Source organism: Pseudophryne corroboree, chromosome 3 (genome assembly GCF_028390025.1).
Source record: "Pseudophryne corroboree isolate aPseCor3 chromosome 3, aPseCor3.hap2, whole genome shotgun sequence".
In the NCBI taxonomy this organism is placed as follows: Eukaryota; Metazoa; Chordata; class Amphibia; order Anura; family Myobatrachidae; genus Pseudophryne; species Pseudophryne corroboree.
This window is the reverse complement of record NC_086446.1, coordinates 233,890,475-233,909,381: the sequence shown is the minus strand read 5'-3', so window position 1 is coordinate 233,909,381 and position 18,907 is coordinate 233,890,475. Positions and strand designations below refer to the sequence as shown.

General features: G+C 45.4%; 1 protein-coding gene across 7 annotated transcripts in view; it reads right to left on the bottom strand.

The window, feature by feature from the left end:
• Window positions 1-18,446, bottom strand: part of SULF2 (sulfatase 2) — a 663,681-nt gene extending 645,235 nt beyond the window's left edge. For 6 of the 7 annotated variants that reach the window (XM_063958897.1, XM_063958899.1, XM_063958898.1 and 3 more), the window contains exon 1: window positions 18,229-18,445. The gene's annotated coding sequence lies outside the window, so the exon portion shown is untranslated. Of the gene's footprint in view, window positions 1-18,228 lie in introns of all 7 variants that reach the window. The other variant, XM_063958903.1, reaches the window with a different exon arrangement.
• Between the last annotated feature and the right edge of the window lie 461 nt (window positions 18,447-18,907).

Below are 18,907 nucleotides of genomic sequence, written 5' to 3'. Positions count from 1 at the left end.
TGGAGAAGAACGACCCAGCTGAAGCTTCCGCAGTAACCTTCTTGGATTCACACCAAGACACATATTTTCTCCAAACACGGTGGTAAGGCTTTGCCGTTACTTCTGTTCTAGCCTGAAGAAAAGTGGAAATTACTTTACTGGGAATACCCTTTCTGGCTAGGATATGGCATTCAACCGCCACGCCGTCAAACGCAGCCGCAGTAAGTCTTGATACACGCCCGGATCTTGCTGTAACAGTTCCTCACGTAGAGGAAGAGGCCAGGGATCTTCTATGAGTAAATCTTGAAGACTTGGATACCAAGCCCTCCATGTTCAGACCGGAACAATGAGGATCGCCTGAACCTTTGTTCGTCTTACGCTTATCACCTTCAGAGAGTGAAAACGAAGGGGACACATAGACCGACTGAAAACACCCAAGGTGTCCCGAGGACGTCCACTGCTATAGCTTGAGTGTCCCCTGACCTAGAAAAATATCCTTGAGATCTCTCGTAGAGGCGAGACGCCAACCTGTCCAATTGAGGCACTCCTCAAAGACTTTTTGCTTCAGTGAAACTTCTCTGTGACGACAGCATTTCTTCCGGATAGAGATCACATCTGCAGAGGAATCTATTTCTCCGTCGTTCACATCCGGAACGAAGACTGCTAATATAGCGTTTACCAGTCTTTCCACTCAGCGGAAAACTTTTATAGCATCTGCCATCACCGCTTTGTTCCTTGTTCCGCCCTAGCGGCTTACTTACACCACTGCTGTCAAGTCGAGCGATAGCATTAACACGGGTAGAACACTAAGCCTATGTTCACTGAAAATAGCTCTGAATTCAAGAAAACTTATTGTAGACAAGCTTCCCAGCTTGACCTTTGCCTCTGGAAATACTTCCCTTGCTAGGACTGCTCCCCAGTCTTGGAGATCTGCATGCACGGACACCAGGATCTCCACCTGGATTCTGAACCTTCGTCCCTCTAGGAGGTGAGAACTGAGCAGACACCACAGGAGCGATATCCTGGCCATTAGGATTATATTCCGCATGTGCAGGTGACCACATTTCCAACTGGCAGTTGACCTGCTCACCGAAAAGCCTCTTAGGCCGCACCAACTCCTTCATCAACGGAACATATTGATGGATTGTCACTGCAAATCTGATCCGACTCTGAATCCTCAGACCTCTTTCCACAGGAAAACACAGAACCTCCACCGTTCAGTATCTACTCTGATACCCACCTCCGACATCTGCGTCATTGGGAACAACAGCCATTCCCTGTGTTGAAGAACAGTCAGAGAGAAACAACGATTTGCACCACTTGTTTCTTGACCTCGCCTTAATCAGGAGAGTGTCTCAGTACAGAATAACAATGGCTCTTACTATTGAAAGAAACCCAGCATACTACCATTACTCTGGTGACATGGCAAAGACAAACCTGGATATCAACCTAGGTAAGCTAAATGCGGAGAAAAACGCATTTAACCCCTTTTCTACCTTTACGTGCTGAAGCACCTTCGTAAGTAGAAACTTAGATTCTAAAATTTGTAATTTTATTTTTTTTTTTTGGACAGCAGGACAATGTCCTGAAACTGACGCAACTCTGGTATGGCGTCGCGTACTACCTCCCCTTCCAGAGGGGAATCGCTAAGATCTATTCAAAAAATTCAGTGAGGGGAATCATCTGTAAACCCCCCTTTTGGATTCTATGAGTAACTCACAGGTCCAAGTCCAGTCTCGGACTGACTGAAGAATAGTAGACGAGTTCCCACCGGAGTGGGCTCCAGCCAGATAGACCCAGCGACATGCGGTGGATGTGGTAGAAACAGACAACAACATCCGCTTCTGCGAACCTAACAAGGCTGCAGAACTCTTACCTTGTCACCTTCCACAATCTGCACCGAAAAGGAAAAAAGAAAAGTATCAAACCGGTTAAAATGACTGCATCCCACAACCGAATGCGTCACCAACCGTTGTGAGGGAATCTAACTCACGAAGTTAGACTTACCCGCGGTGTCTGCCGAGATTGACTGAACTGAGGCCTCCCCAACAGTGGTACACCGTCCCAGGGAAACACGCCAGTATCTCTTGTATTCAGCCTCAGCATTTCTTCTGCAGTCGCACTGCAACCTGCCGCCATGTTATAGAGAAGGATCAACATAAGACACATCCCCTCTCTCTATAGGGTAAATTTATCGGACGCCTTTCCGAATACAAACATTCCCCCCATGTGCAGGCAATGTAAATAACTCCAAAGTAAAGAATAAAATATCACTTAGCTTCCTGTGTACGATCCTTTGCGACAGGGCCCCGTGTCGACCAGGTGTTGACTTTCACAGTATTCTATCTGCAGCGGGAAAAGAATAAACGTTCGGACATCTTTACAACTATCGACCTGCTGACACTGCATCTACAGAATCAAGTACCAACAGCAGTCGGCGATGTCGACTGTGATCCGCATAAATGACAGCACTCACTCATGTCGACATATGTCGACTAAAGCTATAGTGGGTATCCGACAGGGAACACACAGATATGAATATATATATATATATATATATATATATATATATTTATTCATAACACACAGAATACAAGCCCATTTGTCTAAAATAGTGCTATTTTCCTCTAAATAGCACTAAACATTGTGCCCCCTCATGCTTTTGGCGGGGACAAGTAGAAAATGGCGCTGTAACCTGAAGTGAGGGCTAAGCCCCGCCCCCTCTCGGCGCGCTCCAGACCGCAAAAAACACAACTTTGTGTATGCTATCGGGGGTCCCTATACAGTGTTTAGACACTGTATAGATGTACTGTCACCCCCAAAGAGTTATATATATATATTGCTGCCCAGGGCGCTCCCTCCCTAGCACCCTGCAACCTTGTAAAAACCGTTGGCGTGTGGGAGCAATGGCGCCCAGCGTGACCGCTGCGATATCTGGCAGGGGTATCCTAAACGGTGCTCAGGCACCGAATCTGCACTTATGCCACCGGTATTTTAAACTTCCAGTAACCTGCTGCCCAGGGCGCTCCCCCCCAGCGCCCTGCGAGTGCCGTTGGTGTGTAGGAGCATGGAGCGCAGCGCGACCGCTGCGCTGTACCTCCGTTACTGAAGTCTTCTGCCGTCACTGAAGTCTTCTGTTCTGCACATACTCACCCGGCTTCTTTCTTCTGGCTTCTAGTGAGGGGGTTGACGGCGCGGCTCCGGGAACAAGCAGCTAGGCGAACCAAGTGATCGAACCCTCTGGAGCTAATGGTGTCCAGTAGCCCAAGAAGCAGAGCCCTTGAACTAAGAAGAAGTAGGTCTGACTTCTCTCCCCTCACTCCCACGATGCAGGGAGCCTGTAGCCAGCAGGTCTCCCTGAAAATAAAAAGCCTAACATAAAAGTCTTTTAGAGAAACTCTGTAGAGCTCCCCTAGTGTGTGTCCAGTCACTCCTGGGCACAAAGTCTAACTGAGGTCTGGAGGAGGGGCATAGAGGGAGGAGCCAGTTCACACCCATTCAAAGTCTTATAGTGTGCCCATGTCTCCTGCGGATCCCGTCTATACCCCATGGTCCTTACGGAGTCCCCAGCATCCTCTAGGACGTATGAGAAATAAGATCTATGACCCAGGGATCCCGGCACGAACTTGACCAGATGTGACTCAAGAATTTTAGTCGGGCTCCCGCCTGACAATCCTCCAGGAATCGCGGTCCACTGTCATGCTGAAGGCTTTGAGGAAGCAGAGCCTGAGCTCTGTTCCTGAGCACCTGCAGTTGCTGGTCTGCGTGGTTTACCTCTTGCGCCTCTGGAGGCCGTATAAGCACCTCTGGATTTACCCTTAAACTTGGCTGTCCGAAAGGACTGCAAATTTGAAGCTGAATAATCTTTTCTGGCTGGGGGAGCTGCGGAAGGAAGATACGTAGACTTACCCGCAGTAGCTTTGGAGATCCATTTGTCTAGTTCGTCTCCAAACAAGGCCTCTCCTGTGAATGGTAGGCTTCCACGCCTTTCCTTGAGTCCGCATCAGCAGTCCACTGGCGTAGCCACAAGCCCCTACGTGCTGACACTGCCATAGCCGTGGTGCGTGCGTTAAGCAAACCAATCTCTTTTATGGCTTCCACCATAAAGTTCGCAGAGTCCTGTATATGCTGCAGGAGTAAAACAACATCCCCCCTAGACAAGAAAACTAACCCCTCAATTAGGTTACCGGACCATTTAGCAATGGCTTTTGTGATCCACGCACATGCAATAGTGGGTCTCTGGCCACCCCAGCAGCTGTGTACAATGATTAGAGTGTAGTCTAAATTTTACAATCAGCCTATCTTTTAGGGAGGCTGCACCAGGGACAGGCAATACAATTTTCATGACAGCCTAGAGACTGATGCGTCCACTATCGGTGGATTTTCCCATTTATTCCTATCCTAAAGAGGAAAAGGAAAAGATGAGAGCAACCTTTTAGGGATTTGAAATTTCTTATCAGGATTAACCCATAGTTCTTCAAACAGGATATTCAATTCCTTTGACGCAGGAAAAGTGACTGAGGACTTCTTTTTTACATTAAAATAAGATTCCTCACACTCCTCTGACACCTTATCAGGAATTTTCAGAACCTCTCTGATAGCTTCTATAAGAGCCTCTATTCCCTGTGACAGAGTTGCATCCCCCTCCTCCAAATCCACCTCACTCTCCTCCATGTCTGACCCGTCGGCGTCAGACTGCAGGATATGGGCCAGAGATCGTTTTTGCGGACAAATTGGAGAGGATTGAGACGCTGTTTGGGGACTGAGTCTCTATTCATAAACTCATCCACAGTCTGTCTTAAGTATTGCGTCTCTTTCTCATTGCGGGATAGTTTTGTAGAAATATTTGAGATCATTCCTTTAATGGAATTAACCCACTCCAGTTCATCCCCACTATTCTGGGAAGGTGCACTGCCCTGAGTACCCAGTAGTGAGCCCCCTGGTGAAGAGGAACACTCCGCTGTACAAGAAACACACTCTTTGCCTGACATAATGTAAATGTGACAGAGCGCACACACACACACACACACACACACACGAAAAGGTTAAGCACTATTAACCCACAAAGAGCCTTTCAGGGAGACACAGAGTATTTTGGAGCCAGCCCCCACCGCCCCCTTATTGCTAATGCCAAGCTTAGCCGGGTTGCAGACTAAGTACCCTGATAAGGGACTTAGTACACTAATAATCGCTCCCCCCCCACCAGTAAAAAAAGAGCGAAAAGACCGTGTGCCATTGAAGGAGCGGGGCTTCACTATGAGAGGATCCAGCAGCTCACCAGCGCAATTTTCCCTCTGCAGCTGACACAGACGCTAACTGACAGGGATGCGCAGCTTCTCCAGAGAACCTCCAGATTACCACAGCGGTACCAGGGGGTCATAGCTGGGGGGGAAGCGATTGTTAGTGTACTGAGTCCTTAGTCGAGGTACTTAGTCTGCGACCCAGCTAAGCTTGGTATTAGTGTTACGGGCGCCGTGTGCTGGTTCCATACTCCCTCTGTGTCTTCCTGGAAGAGCTCTTTGTGGGTTAATTGTGCATTTAACCCTATCCTGTGTGTGGCTGTCACTGTTACGGTATGTCAGGCAAAGAGTGTGTTTCATGTAAGGCACAGTGTTCCTCTTCTCCAGGGGGTTCACTAGTGTGTCCTCAGTGTAGTGTACCTTCCCAGGCTAGCGGGGCAGAGCCAGCATGGCTGGACTCCATTAGGGGAATGATTTACAATATTTCTACTACATTGTCCCGCAATGAGAAAGAGATGCAATACTTAAGACAATCTATGACTGAGTTTATGAAAAGAGACTCAGTACCCAAACCAGCATCTCAGTCCCCTGCCATTTGTCTGCAAAAACGTATTTGACCCATATCCTGCAGTCTGACTCTGATGATGAGGGGTCAGACATGGAGGAGGGGGAGGTGGACTCAGAGGTGGGGGAGACTACTCTGTCACAGGGAATAGAGGCTCTCACAGAGGCTATCAGAGAAGTCCAGCATATCCCTGATAATGTGACAAAGGAGAGTGAGGAATCTTATTTTAATATAAAAAAGAAACCCTCAGCCACTTTTCCTGTGTCAAAGGAACTAAACACCCTTTTTATAAAAGAACCGTGGGTTAATCCTGATAGGAAATTTCAAATCCCTAAAAAGGTTGCTATCATCTTTTCCTTTTCCTCCTGAGGATAGGAAAAAAATTGGAAAATCCACCGATAGTGGATGCATCAGTATCCAGGCTGTCACGAAAAATTGTATTGCCTCTCCCGGGTGCAGCCTCCCTGAAAGACGCGGCTGATCATAAAATTGAGATTACACTCAAATCCTTGTATACAGCTGTGGATGGATTACAAGAGCCATTGCCAAATGGTCAGGTAACTTGATGGAGGGGTTAGATACCTTACCTCAAGGGGAGATTATTTTACTCCTGCAACCTATACAGGACTCTGCGAACTTTATGGTGGAAGCCATAAAAGAAATAGGCTTGCTTAATGCTCGCACCACTGCTATGGCAGTGTCAGCACGCAGGGGTCTATGGCTACCCCAGTGGACTGCTGACGCGGACTTCAGGAAAGGTGTGGAAGGCCTACCCTTCACAGGAGAGGACTTATTTGGAGATGAACTAGACAAATAGATCTCCAAAGCTACTGCGGGTAAGTCCACATATCTTCCTTCTGCAGCTCCCCCAGCTAGGAAGTCTTACTCAGGTCCTAATTTACAGTCCTTTCAGACTGCCAAGTTTAGGGGCAAACCCAGAGGTTCTTCTACAGCAACCAGAGGCGCGAGAGGTAAACCACACGAACCAGCAAATGCCGGTTCACAGGAATAAGTCTCAAGCTCAGTTTCCTCAAAACCTTCAGCATGATAGTGGACCGCGAGGCCTGGAAGACTGGCAGGTGGAAGCCCGACTAAAATTCTTCAGTCACATCTGGACAAGTTCTTGCCAGGATCCCTGGGTCATAGATCTTATTTCCCAGGACTACAGACTGGAGTTCCAGGAGCTCCCACCTCACAGATTCTTCAAATCAGGCTTACCAGTTTCACAAGAGGCAAGTACAGTATAACTTTACAAAACGCCATACAAAAACTGGTACAGACTCAGGTCATTGTTCCAGTTCCACCTCATCTGCAAAACAAGGGATATTATTCCAACTTGTTTTTAGTACCGAAACCAGACGGTTCAGTAAGACCGATTTTGAACCTCAAGACGTTGAACCCTTACGAGTGTTCAAATTCAAGATGGAATCTCTGAGAGCAGTGATCTCAGGTCTGGAGGAGGGGGAATTCCTAGGGTCTCTGGATATCAAGGATGCGTACCTTCACATTCCGATCTGGCCGCCTCATCGGGCTTATCTACGGTTTGCACTGCAGGACTGTCACTACCAGTTCCAGGCCCTGCCATTTGGTCTCTCCATGGCACCGAGGGTGTTCACCAGAGTGATGGGAGAGATGATGTTTCTACTCCTCAAACAGGGAGTGAACATAATTCCGTACCTGGACGATCTTCTGATAAAGGCACCATCCAGGTAGCGGTTTTTGGACAGCACTGGCCTCTTAACCAGACTACTCCTGGATCACGGGTAGATTCTGAACCTACGAAAATCTCACCTGGAACCGACACAGGCTTCCATTCGATGGTTCAGGCTGTCCTGAAGCCAAACCGGATATCGGTGCATCTGTGTATTGTCTTCTGGGCAAAACGGTGGCCTCTTACGAGGCGCTTCAGTACGGAAGGTTTCATGCGAGGCCCTTCCAGCTAGATCTATTGGACAAATGGTCTGGATCGCATCTTCACATGCACCCTAGGATCCGTCTGTTGCCAAGAGCTCCCTTCTGTGGTGGCTACAGACTTCTTACCTCGTCGAGAGTCGGAGATTCGGGATTCAGAATTGGATTCTGCTACCCACAGATGCAAGCCTCAGAGGTTGGGGAGCAGTCACCCAGGGGGTGCAGTTTCAGGGAAGATGGTCAAGTCAGGAAGTTTTGTCCTTCCAATAAACATCCTGGAACTCAGAGCTATCTACAACGCCCTTCTGCAGGCCTCATCTCTAATTCGAAATCAGGCCATTCAAGTCCAGTCGGACAATGTGATGGCGGTAATGTACATAAACAGACAGGGCGGAACGAAAAGCAGAGAAGCAATGTCAGAGATGTCAGAGGCGGAAAAACATGCCGTGGCGTTGTCGGTGGTCTTTATTCCGGGAGTAGACAACTGGGAAGTAGACTACCTGCATTCGGGGGAGTGGGGCCTTCAACTGGAAGTGTTCAGGTGCTTGATGTGTCGGTGGGGATATCCACAGATTGGCATGATGGCCTCTTGACTTAACAAGAAGCTCAAGCGGTATTGTTCCAGGTCGAGAGTCCCACAAGCAGTGGCGGTAGACGCTCTGACAACTCCGTGGGTCTACCAGCTGGTGTACGTGTTTCCTCTACTTCCTCTGATTCCAAGAATTCTAAAGAGAATAAAAAGGGAAAATGTTCAAGCAATACTTATTGCTCTGGACTGGCCTCGAAGGGCCTGGTACGCGGATCTTCTCGAGATGCTAATCGAAGATCCGTGACCTCTACCTCTTCGCAAGGATCTTCTGCAACAGGGCCCGTTTGTCTATCAAGACTTCCCGTGGCTACGTTTAACGGCATTGAAGTTGAATGGCTGATTCTAGCCAGGAGAGGGATTCCTGACAAGGTCATCCCGACTATGGGGGTCACTCCGACCGGTTTGCACGCAGCGGTTCTTAGTTTCGGTGCGAGCGAGTCTGGAATACGCGTGCGCAGCGACATTGCCCGGTGACGCAACGATGCTTACAGAGAAGAAAACGGTCGCAGCGGTGACCGCAAAGAAGATGGACAGCAAAACACAGGCGTGTCCAGGCAAACGGAGGGTGGAGGAGTGACGTCAAAGCCGGGCCCATCATCGCTGGATCCATCGCACATGGTAAGTAGGTCTAGGGCTAGTCTTGTTTTGAGTGAAACTTTTTAAGCATAGCAGGGCTGCACAAGCGATCACAGCCCTGCTATGCTAAAATACACTCCCCCATAGGCGGAGATTAGTTGATCGCACCAGCAGCAAAAAGTTGCTTTGTGCGATCAACTCAGAATTTGGTACTTCCCCATGGTACTAAATAGATTCCCAGTATTCCCTAGGACGTAAGAGAAAACAGGATTTTAATTACCTACCGGTAAATCCTTTTCTCATAGTCCGTAGGGGATACTGGGCGCTTGCCCGGTGCTTCGTTCTTCCTGCACTGTTACTTGGTTCAGTAATGTTGTTTGGTTCAGCGGTTGCTGTTCCTGGTTTCAAGTTTGGTTAGCATAGCTTTCCTCTTGTTTTGTGTGTGCTGGTTCGTAATCTCACCACTTTCCTTTTCTATATCCTTTTCTCAAAGTATGTCCGTCTCCTCGGGCACAGTTAACCAACTCTCTGCGTTTCTCACACTATGGTAAGGAGGGGAGATTAAGGAACATTTTTACTTTTATAATATTTCCTATTTATGGACTTCCACAGTAGATTGCTTGTTATGGCACTTTGTTATATTAGTCACTCCTTTCAGGTATCAGGTATAACACTATTGTTAGTATGGGAGGCAGTCAATTTGCCAGTTGCCAGGGCCCGGCTGTCAGGAGACCGACGCCAGAATCCTGACACCCGGTGAAATACATCCAGTCGGAATCCCAACCGTTGGCAGAAATCCCCACTCAGGTGGTGGGTCATTCCACCACCCGAGGGGCAATAAAACCCTGTGGCGACCAAAGTGTGGCGAGCACAGCGGGCTTGCGAGGAGACACGCTGCGCTTGCCGCCGGTATTCCTGCTGTCGGGATCCCGGTGGCGGTCTCCTGACCGCGGGGATCGTAACAGTACAGTGGAGTCCTTGTTTCATTATCCAAACAAAATTGCCCTAAAATGAAAGTGCATCAACTACTAATAATTTGTGTGTTTTATTTTGTTGTAGGTAATAATTTATTTTAGTTTTCTTCTATGGTAAATACTTATGGGTTTCTGTAGGATGATTTTACTTTGTGGGATGAAATTATTTAAATCAGCTGGCAGGGGTGGAAAAAGAATGAAGAAGTAATCCATGTTTCATAGGACGTTGCATCATGTCTCTCTATAAAAGGACTTCAATTTTCCATCTCCAGCTAGTCAAAGATGCAAGAAATCCATTCCCACCACAACGGGTCCGGTATGATATACCGGCAAACGGTCTGCTGGAATACCGGCAGTGAGTCCGCTCACCGCGCTTCGGACACGGTGGCAAGCTTCGCTCACCACAGGTTCTAATCCCACTCAGTTGGTGGTGTATGGGAATTAGGGGTGGGTGTCTGTATGGGAATTAGGGGCGGGTGTCTGTATGGCAGCCTTCGGTATCCTGTATGCCGGGATCCCAACCACTGGCATTTTGACTGCATCACTTATAAAAGCGACTTGGTGTCTCAGTTTCTACAAAATTATGACTGACAAGATAAATTTATTTAGACAGCTATAACAAATAAAAGTATATTACATAAAATTGCTAAAACTGTGAATAAATGAATCGCACTAAAAATGGAGATTCATAAACAAATCAATAAAAGTTAATTAAAAGTCAATTAAATTGTAATAGCGAAACAGGAGGAATTTTTTTCTTTTTTTCTTTTAAAGTAAAAAAAAAAAAAAAAAAAAAAGAGAAAGAAAGGAGGAAAACTTCATCAATGAGGAAGAGGTGATCTTATAGGCCCTACACAATGGCCGATTACACTAAGCGATATGAACGATCTCATTCATTAATGAACGAGATATCGTTCATATCGCTCAGTGTGTAGGCACCAACAATGAACGATACGCGGCCCCACACTCGTTCATCGTTGGTGCCAGCTCGTTTATACATGCAAGCCAATATGGACGATCTCGTCCATATTAGCATGCAGGACTATGGTACCGGTTGACAGGGGGAGTAAAGAAACTTTACTCCATCCGCCCCCTTTCCCCACCACCACCACCACCACCGGGTCATCCGTCAGCCGTATCGGCCGTCAGGCACATTGGCCAATGTGTAGGCAGAAAAGAATAATAGTGATATTTTACTTTTAAGTATCTACAAATGTAGAAGATTGTTTTTGTAAACACCCCATAAAATCAAAGGAACTGGGCGTGCACCTTGACGTGTGCATGTCACAAAATTAGGTATACCTGCAGAAATAATCAATTGGCAGTTTTTAGATGAGACGTAATGTTTCCTTTAACCAGTAACATCCTGCTATAACAGATATTAAATGACACTATCAAATGTATTTTTTTTAAATTGCCATGAAAGACATTTTCAGAAAATCTCAGGACTTTTTACATGTAGAAAAACATCACAAATGTGTCTTATCAGGAGACAACTGACAAATTGAAGCACTGCAGTCTTCTACTGCTGCATCCGGGGGGGGGGGGAATAAATAATTTTTTACGAAGTAATGACGAAGATATTTCTGTGACAATTTCGCAATCATTTTGTAACACTTATACCAGAAGGAAGATCAGGAGATTGAAACACCCCATGGTGGGTGTTACAGATATGAACAATAGCAAAAAGTCCAAATTCACTTTTATAAAAAGTACTTAGCTCCTAACTGGATATTCTTTAAGCAGGACTTCTCACATAATTATCGAAACTTGGACTATTTAGGCTATAGGCCACATTATCAACTAATTAATAATAAAACAACAGCCACCGACTGCGTCACTACAAGAGCCTTGTACAGCGGTCAGTCTCACTTTGTAATTGTTCCACCTACGTTCACACAAAGGGGTTGAATTTATCAATAGGCGTTTTTTCCAGTATGTTTCAATTTTCCGCAAATCACCTGCGATTGTGTCCTCCAAACCACAGGATTTATTATCCAGCAATTTGTGGCAATTCTAAGACCCTAAACTGCATGACGTTTACCGAAAACCACCACCATTTTAGGTAGAGGGTCCTAAACTTACATTTTGGTCAGCTGCAACATTCCATATAATATATAGTTCTGCACACAGATGCATACCTTTCTTTCTCTTTTTAAAATATGCAATAAATGTATCATTTACAGTATAAACAGCAAAAATTGGATCTGCAAGCAAAAGCTACTGACAAGTGTGCACTGTCTGATGGGAGAAGTTGGGCAGATCAGCAACGTTCCTCACCATGTGAGAGCTCCTAATTTAGCAAAAACAAGATTTTGCCTGACAGGATAATCTGAATGAGTGGTTGGAAGATGTTTATACAGGGCTACTGCTGCTTTGTGGAAGAGCGCATGCAACCTGTTCTCACCACAAAGGAATTTACCTCAAAGGTATCATCTCTTCTCTATGCAGCATGTACATCTAATGAACTTTGCACATACTGTAATCTGAAGAGTGCATTTATAAGAACAGTTCAAGCCACAAAATAAAAACCAAAGACACGTTAATGAATACCCTCCGACCGGCCCATTTTGGATGGGTCAGTCCCGCGGTTCGGACACTCCCCTGCTGTCCTACCCATAGACCAAATTGAAAGGGAAAGGTTGGGGGGCGGGAAACACTCTCTCACTGCTGCTCTGAATATGTGCACATAGTGTGGGGGAGAGCCTTGGGGCATCCCAGCATTTACGGGACTTCTGACCCCCCTCCCCCTCCACGGCGATTGGAATGAGGGGGTGGCATTAGGCCACACCCCTTTTCATCAATGCGATCTTTGCACACACAGACTGTTCCCATATTTTAAGAGTGATGCATTAATGACACATGCAGTGAAGGTCATCCCGATGTCCTCTCACTCTCATGATTAATATAAGCAGTAAGAAAAAGTCTAATTTGAGCAGCATCTTATACCCACAATTGCCAACTTTCTGGACAGGTCGGCCCAACAGGGGGCGTGGTATCAGGATAGTTGTTAGGTGTGAGAGCATGGAGGCGTGATCACGTCACTGTAGCCCCGCCCTATGCTGTACAATGCTACAATGACGCGATTCAGCGTGAATTGCATAGTTGCCCTGCCCACTTTCACTAGGTAGTGTACAGGCGGCTGGGACTGGCTTGGTGTGGGAAGGCTTTGGGAGGCCTGCCCTCCTTTCCAGGGGGCTGGGAGTGCCATCTGATTTTCAGGATCCCTCCGGTCGTTCCTGGAAGGTAGGTAAGTATGCTTATACCGCTTTCACACTACCTTCAAAAGCCCAGGTCTTTGTGTGTGAATGCGCATCAACCCGAGATTTTGATAGGTATGAATGCAACGACCCTGCTCTTTACCAGGGTCGGAGCTAAGAAATGGGAATTTGCCATCTTTTCTGTAACAACGTGTGAAAGGGGTATTAGTGGCAAAATGGCAACTGGTCCTAAAGTGTAAGTAGTTTGGACTTTTACTGGTCCTGTGCTGCACCCTTTCCAGGTCTATCGGATAGCCACAAAACTAAGCATAGACTGATATTCCATGGGAGTTTCCAGGATAAGAGTGCACATTAAAATACATTTGGCACATACAAGAGCATTGCAGGCCGACAAATGCGGTGATCCGTAAATGAACCTTCGTGACATTGTTTAATCTTAGGTCATAAAGTGACATTTTAGGAGCACAGCTAAAGTGTATAAGAGCTTAAAATATGCAACACCTCTGTAATTATCCGATAATGGTATCTGTTCAGCTGTAGCACTGTGTACATAGTACTGCACATGTTCTAGGATCACTGTCTCACTGAGTATCTGTAGCACTGTACACATAGTACTGCACATGTTCTAGGATCACTGTCTCACTAAGTATCTGTAGCACTGTACACATAGTACTGCACATGTTCTAGGATCACTGTCTCACTGAGTATCTGTAGCACTGTACACATAGTACTGCACATGTTCTAGGATCACTGTCTCACTGAGTATCTGTAGCACTGTACACATAGTACTGCACATGTTCTAGGATCACTGTCTCACTGAGTATCTGTAGCACTGTACACATAGTACTGCACATGTTCTAGGATCACTGTCTCACTGAGTATCTGTAGCACTTTACACATAGTACTGCACATGTTCTAGGATCACTGTCTCACTGAGTATCTGTAGCACTGTACACATAGTACTGCACATGTTCTAGGATCACTGTCTCACTGAGTATCTGTAGCACTGTACACATAGTACTGCACATGTTCTGGGATCACTGTCTCACTGAGTATCTGTAGCACTGTACACATAGGGGGTAATTCCAAGTTGATCGCAGCAGGAAAAATTTTTAGCAGTTGGGCAAAACCATGTGCACTGCAGGGGGGCAGATATAACATGTGCAGAGAGAGATAGATTTGGGTGTGGTGAGTTCAATCTGCAATCTAAATTGCCGTGTAAAAATAAAGCAGCCAGTATTTACCCTGCACAGAAACAAAATAACCAACCCAAATCTAACTTTCTGCACATGTTATATCTGCCTCCCCTGCAGTGCACATGGTTTTGCCCAACTGCTAAAAAATTTCCTGCTGCGATCAACTTGGAATTACCTCCATAGTACTGCACATGTTCTAGGATCACTCTGTCTCACTGAGTATCTGTACAGCTGTAGCACTGTGTATATACTACTACCCATGTTCTAGTTCAGTGGTTCTCAACCTCGGTCCTCAAGTACCCCCAACAGTTCATGTTTTCTAGGTCACCTAGCAGGTGAACAGGTGTATTCATTACTCACTGACACATTTTAAAAGACCCACAGGTGGTGCTAATTATTTCACTTGCAATCCTGTGTGGAGACCTGGAAACCTGAACTGTTGGGGGTACTTGAGGGCTGAGTTTGGGAACCACTGCTCTAGGTTCACTGTCTTACTGAGTATCTGTAGCACTGTGTATCTGTGTATATAGCAGAATCTGCTACTGCATACTATCGCATGCTGGGGGCCGCACAGCACAGGGCTAAACAGCCCAGCATGCTAAATGATGCTGCGTTGCGATCGCAAATCAATTGTGATCGAATCGCTAAGTCTAAAATTAGGCCACCCTGAAAATGGTCCGGACACGCCTCCGTTGTCCAGACCACTGCTCAAGAATGCTGCATCGACGCCCCCTCTGTCAATCATAGTGTGATCGCATCCTTCCGGGATATGATTGCACTGCGAACAATCACGTAGAAGTCCAAAAATAGCTGGATTGAGATTTTCAGACATCTGCGATCCGAGCTGAATGAGGGCCATACTACTGCATGTATTCTGGGATTACTGTCTCACTGAGTAGCCGTAGAGATGTAGCACTGTGTATGTACTACTGCACATGTTCTAGGATCACTATCTGAGTATGTGCAGCACGATGCGTAATGGTACTTACCTCACCTTCCAGACTTTTATTTCATAAATACACAACAAAAAAACTGAAGGAAAATAGATCTAGAGTGAGAACATCAAATCAACCGTTTATTTCAACAAGAAATAAAATATATTAAGACTTTTGTTAAATGTTTTAAAAACAAAGCACAAATTACACCCGACTAAACTCTAAAAATATTATACACCTGACAATTTGAGGTTAGAGTCCCATTTCTTTGAATTAAGGGGGTCATTCCGATCTGATCGTAGCTGTGCTAAATTTAGCATAGCTACGATCACTTACACTGACATGCGGGGGGACGCCCAGCACAGGGCTAGTCCGCCCCGCATGTCAGGTCGTCCCCCACCCACACAAGTACAAAAGCATTGCACAGCGGCGATGCTTTTGTACTTGAAGAGTAACTCCCGGCCAGCGCAGCAACTACAGCTGACCGAGAGTTACTTGTCGCTGCCCTGGGTCGCAGTGGCTGTGTGTGACGTCACGCAGCTGCTGCGGCCCGCCCCCCGCACGGTCCGGCCATGCCTGCGTTGGCCGGACCGCGCCCACAAATCGGCGGCCAAAAGCCGCCGTTCCGCCCCCTCCCGCCCAGCGACCACCTCTGCCTGTCAATCAGGCAGAGGCCATCGCTAGACAACAACAGCCATCGGCTGTCAGCCATGCGCTGGCGCACTGCGGCGCATGTGCAGTTCTGACCTAATCGCTGCGCTGCGATAAACTGCAGCGAACGATCAGGTCAGAATGACCCCCTAATTCCTCTCATCAGCAGGAACCAGCTTCATGTGCAGATGAACACATTAACCCTTCATAGCTGAACCGTAATACCCTGCTCACCGCTCTGCAACCCCAAGGGGCAATTAAGTGCCTGTGCATAACTAGTGTCTGTGGAATAGTGCACATGGTGATCTGCTAATGTGCAAACAACTGGAAGCCCCATGGGCCAATTTGTACTGCCTGAGAAAATATGATCTCACCCTTTCATGTTTCCCATACACTATAAAACACTGGAGCTTTTTCTGATCATAAAAACTGTCACTCTAACATCATATTCTGTAAATATGATTTCCAATACCATGGAGCCAACAGAATGTTTCATGCATTCAATAAAGAGGTAATAAACACTGCACACAAGCTTGCAATCAAACATCATTACCTGCAAATTACCAGCACAATTCATTAACCTACAAATAATTCAAAATATAGGGTGCTGCAGAGCAGCAGAAGGACTGTAATGTTCAATGAAGCCTGGAAAGTAACAGCACAGTGCAAGACTGGCCATACACCTAAAAAACTATTGTCCAAACTGACTGGTTGGAATAAAAATCTGGTAATATATGGGAGCAAATGAGAATTGACCATTTGCTCCCAAACACTGAAATACTGACAAAAATTGTCAATCAGACAAATTGGTTAAATTCACTTGTTTTACCCTATTTGAACGACCGTTTTTGTCAGTTTTCCGGCATTTTGTAGCAAATGGTCAACTGTCATTTGCTATCATACATTACCAGGTTTTCATATCAAGTAAGTGGGGGAACCATGGACAGACGGAGGACAATGTGTATTGCACATTTGTGTAATACTGTATCTGGGGTAGGAGACAGCAGTGAACCAATATTATATTAAATATATAAGTGGCATAAATGAAAACAAAGAGGGGAAGAGGCTGCAGAAAGTCATGCAATATAGGGTATGAACCTATATTCTATGGGTCAAGTGTATATGTTCAATTATACAGTGTACATAATGAACCCACATAATACACATAAAGAAAGCGGATATAAACTGAGGAGACATACAGGTATGCATGCATTTACAGATAGTTACAGTACGTATATTGTATGGGACCAGTTTGCAGACAAGCGTGCGATGGGAGAGTGAGCGGAGAGAAGAGAAAGAAAAAGGAACAAGAATAAACAGATTTTGCCAGACAGATGGTGGAGATATACAGCAAAGGGTTATGTGATATACACAGAATTATAAAATCATTGCATAGTTATAAAAAGTTATAAAATGTTACAGTCCCTATGGCTGCGTAAAACTTATATAGTATAAGCATTATGTATATAGTTATAAAAGCCTTGTTTGTACAAAAAAATACACAACCGTCCATATAGCTGCAAATACATAAAATTATACAATTGCAATATATTTATAAATTATAGTCCTAGTAGCTGAATATACACAATAATACAATTATATATGTATCTACAGTCCAATGGTCTGTATAAACACTTATGCAGTTCCTGTATAAACACTTATACATATAGATCTATACACTGAAATACACACAAATTAATACAGTCCCAATAGCTGCATATAGTTATATAGTTCCTATAGCTGCATGTGGCTATACATACACTTAAATATATACTGATACAGTAGTTATACAGTCCCTATAGCTGCCCATCATATATTCCCTATAGCCGTTTTTATACAATATGTTTATATAATCCCTATAGCTGCATATGTATAGTTAAGCAATTCTAATATATATATATATATATATATATATATATATATATATACACACACACACACACACACACACACACACACACAGTATATACTGATTTGTACAGCCCATATAGCTGCATGTGTAGAGTTATACAATAATTCTATTATACAGTACGTACATGCAGATCTATACAGCCCCTGTAGCGGTATATCTAGTTATACAATTCTACAGTATATGCATGCATACAGAATAATACAGTCCCTATAGCTGCATATGTACACAGTGTTTTATTAACACATATTTATACAGTCCATATAGCTGTATGTGTAGAGTTATACAACAATTCTGTTATGCATACATACAGAATTATACAGTCCCTATAGCGGCATATGTAGTTATACAGTGCATGCACACAGAATTACTGTATACAGTCCATATAGCTGCACATGTACACAGTTATGTAGTAACACAGATTTATACAGTCGCTATAGCTGCAATCACAGTTACAGATGTACATAGCACCAGTACAGTACCTGCATAATCTGACAGCTCTCCCAATTAGCGCAGTTCCCCGCACTCTTCCTCCCGGCTCCCCGTGCAGTGTAGCGGCTGCGATGAGTGCAGCCCAACTTCGGTGCAGGTGTCACAGCCCGGACACCGGCACTGAACACAACGAGCAGCAGAGCTGACGGCCCAGCGGCTGCTGCTGTGTGGGAGAGATCCCGAGCAGCAGCTACCGACAGCAGCACCGCCCCAGACCGCCCACTAGGCGGAGACATGGAGCACCTCCTGAGCGAGGCGTCTCCACCTGTTCCTGGCCGCTGTGTGGGTGTGGACTTTGGGGAGTATGTACAGAGTCTATATGCACAACATTATATTGTATATGTATATACATATACAAAATACGTTTTGAGCACATTAATAGTACATGGATTTGTTGTATAAAAAAGGCCAAGTACATGTAAAACAAAGAATATGCGTAGATAGTACACTTACCCTCCAACTGTACCTTTTTGGCAGGTACAGTACGTTTTTTTTATGGTCTGTACCTACCAAAAACAGCTTTGTACCGATTTTTGACTCTCCAAATTAACACTGAAAGTAGACCCATGGCCACGCCCCCTTCCTAATTTGTGCCGGTTTTCATGTGTAAAATGTTGGAGGGTATGTAGTACATATACATATAGAACAGATAGTTTATTCAATAAACAA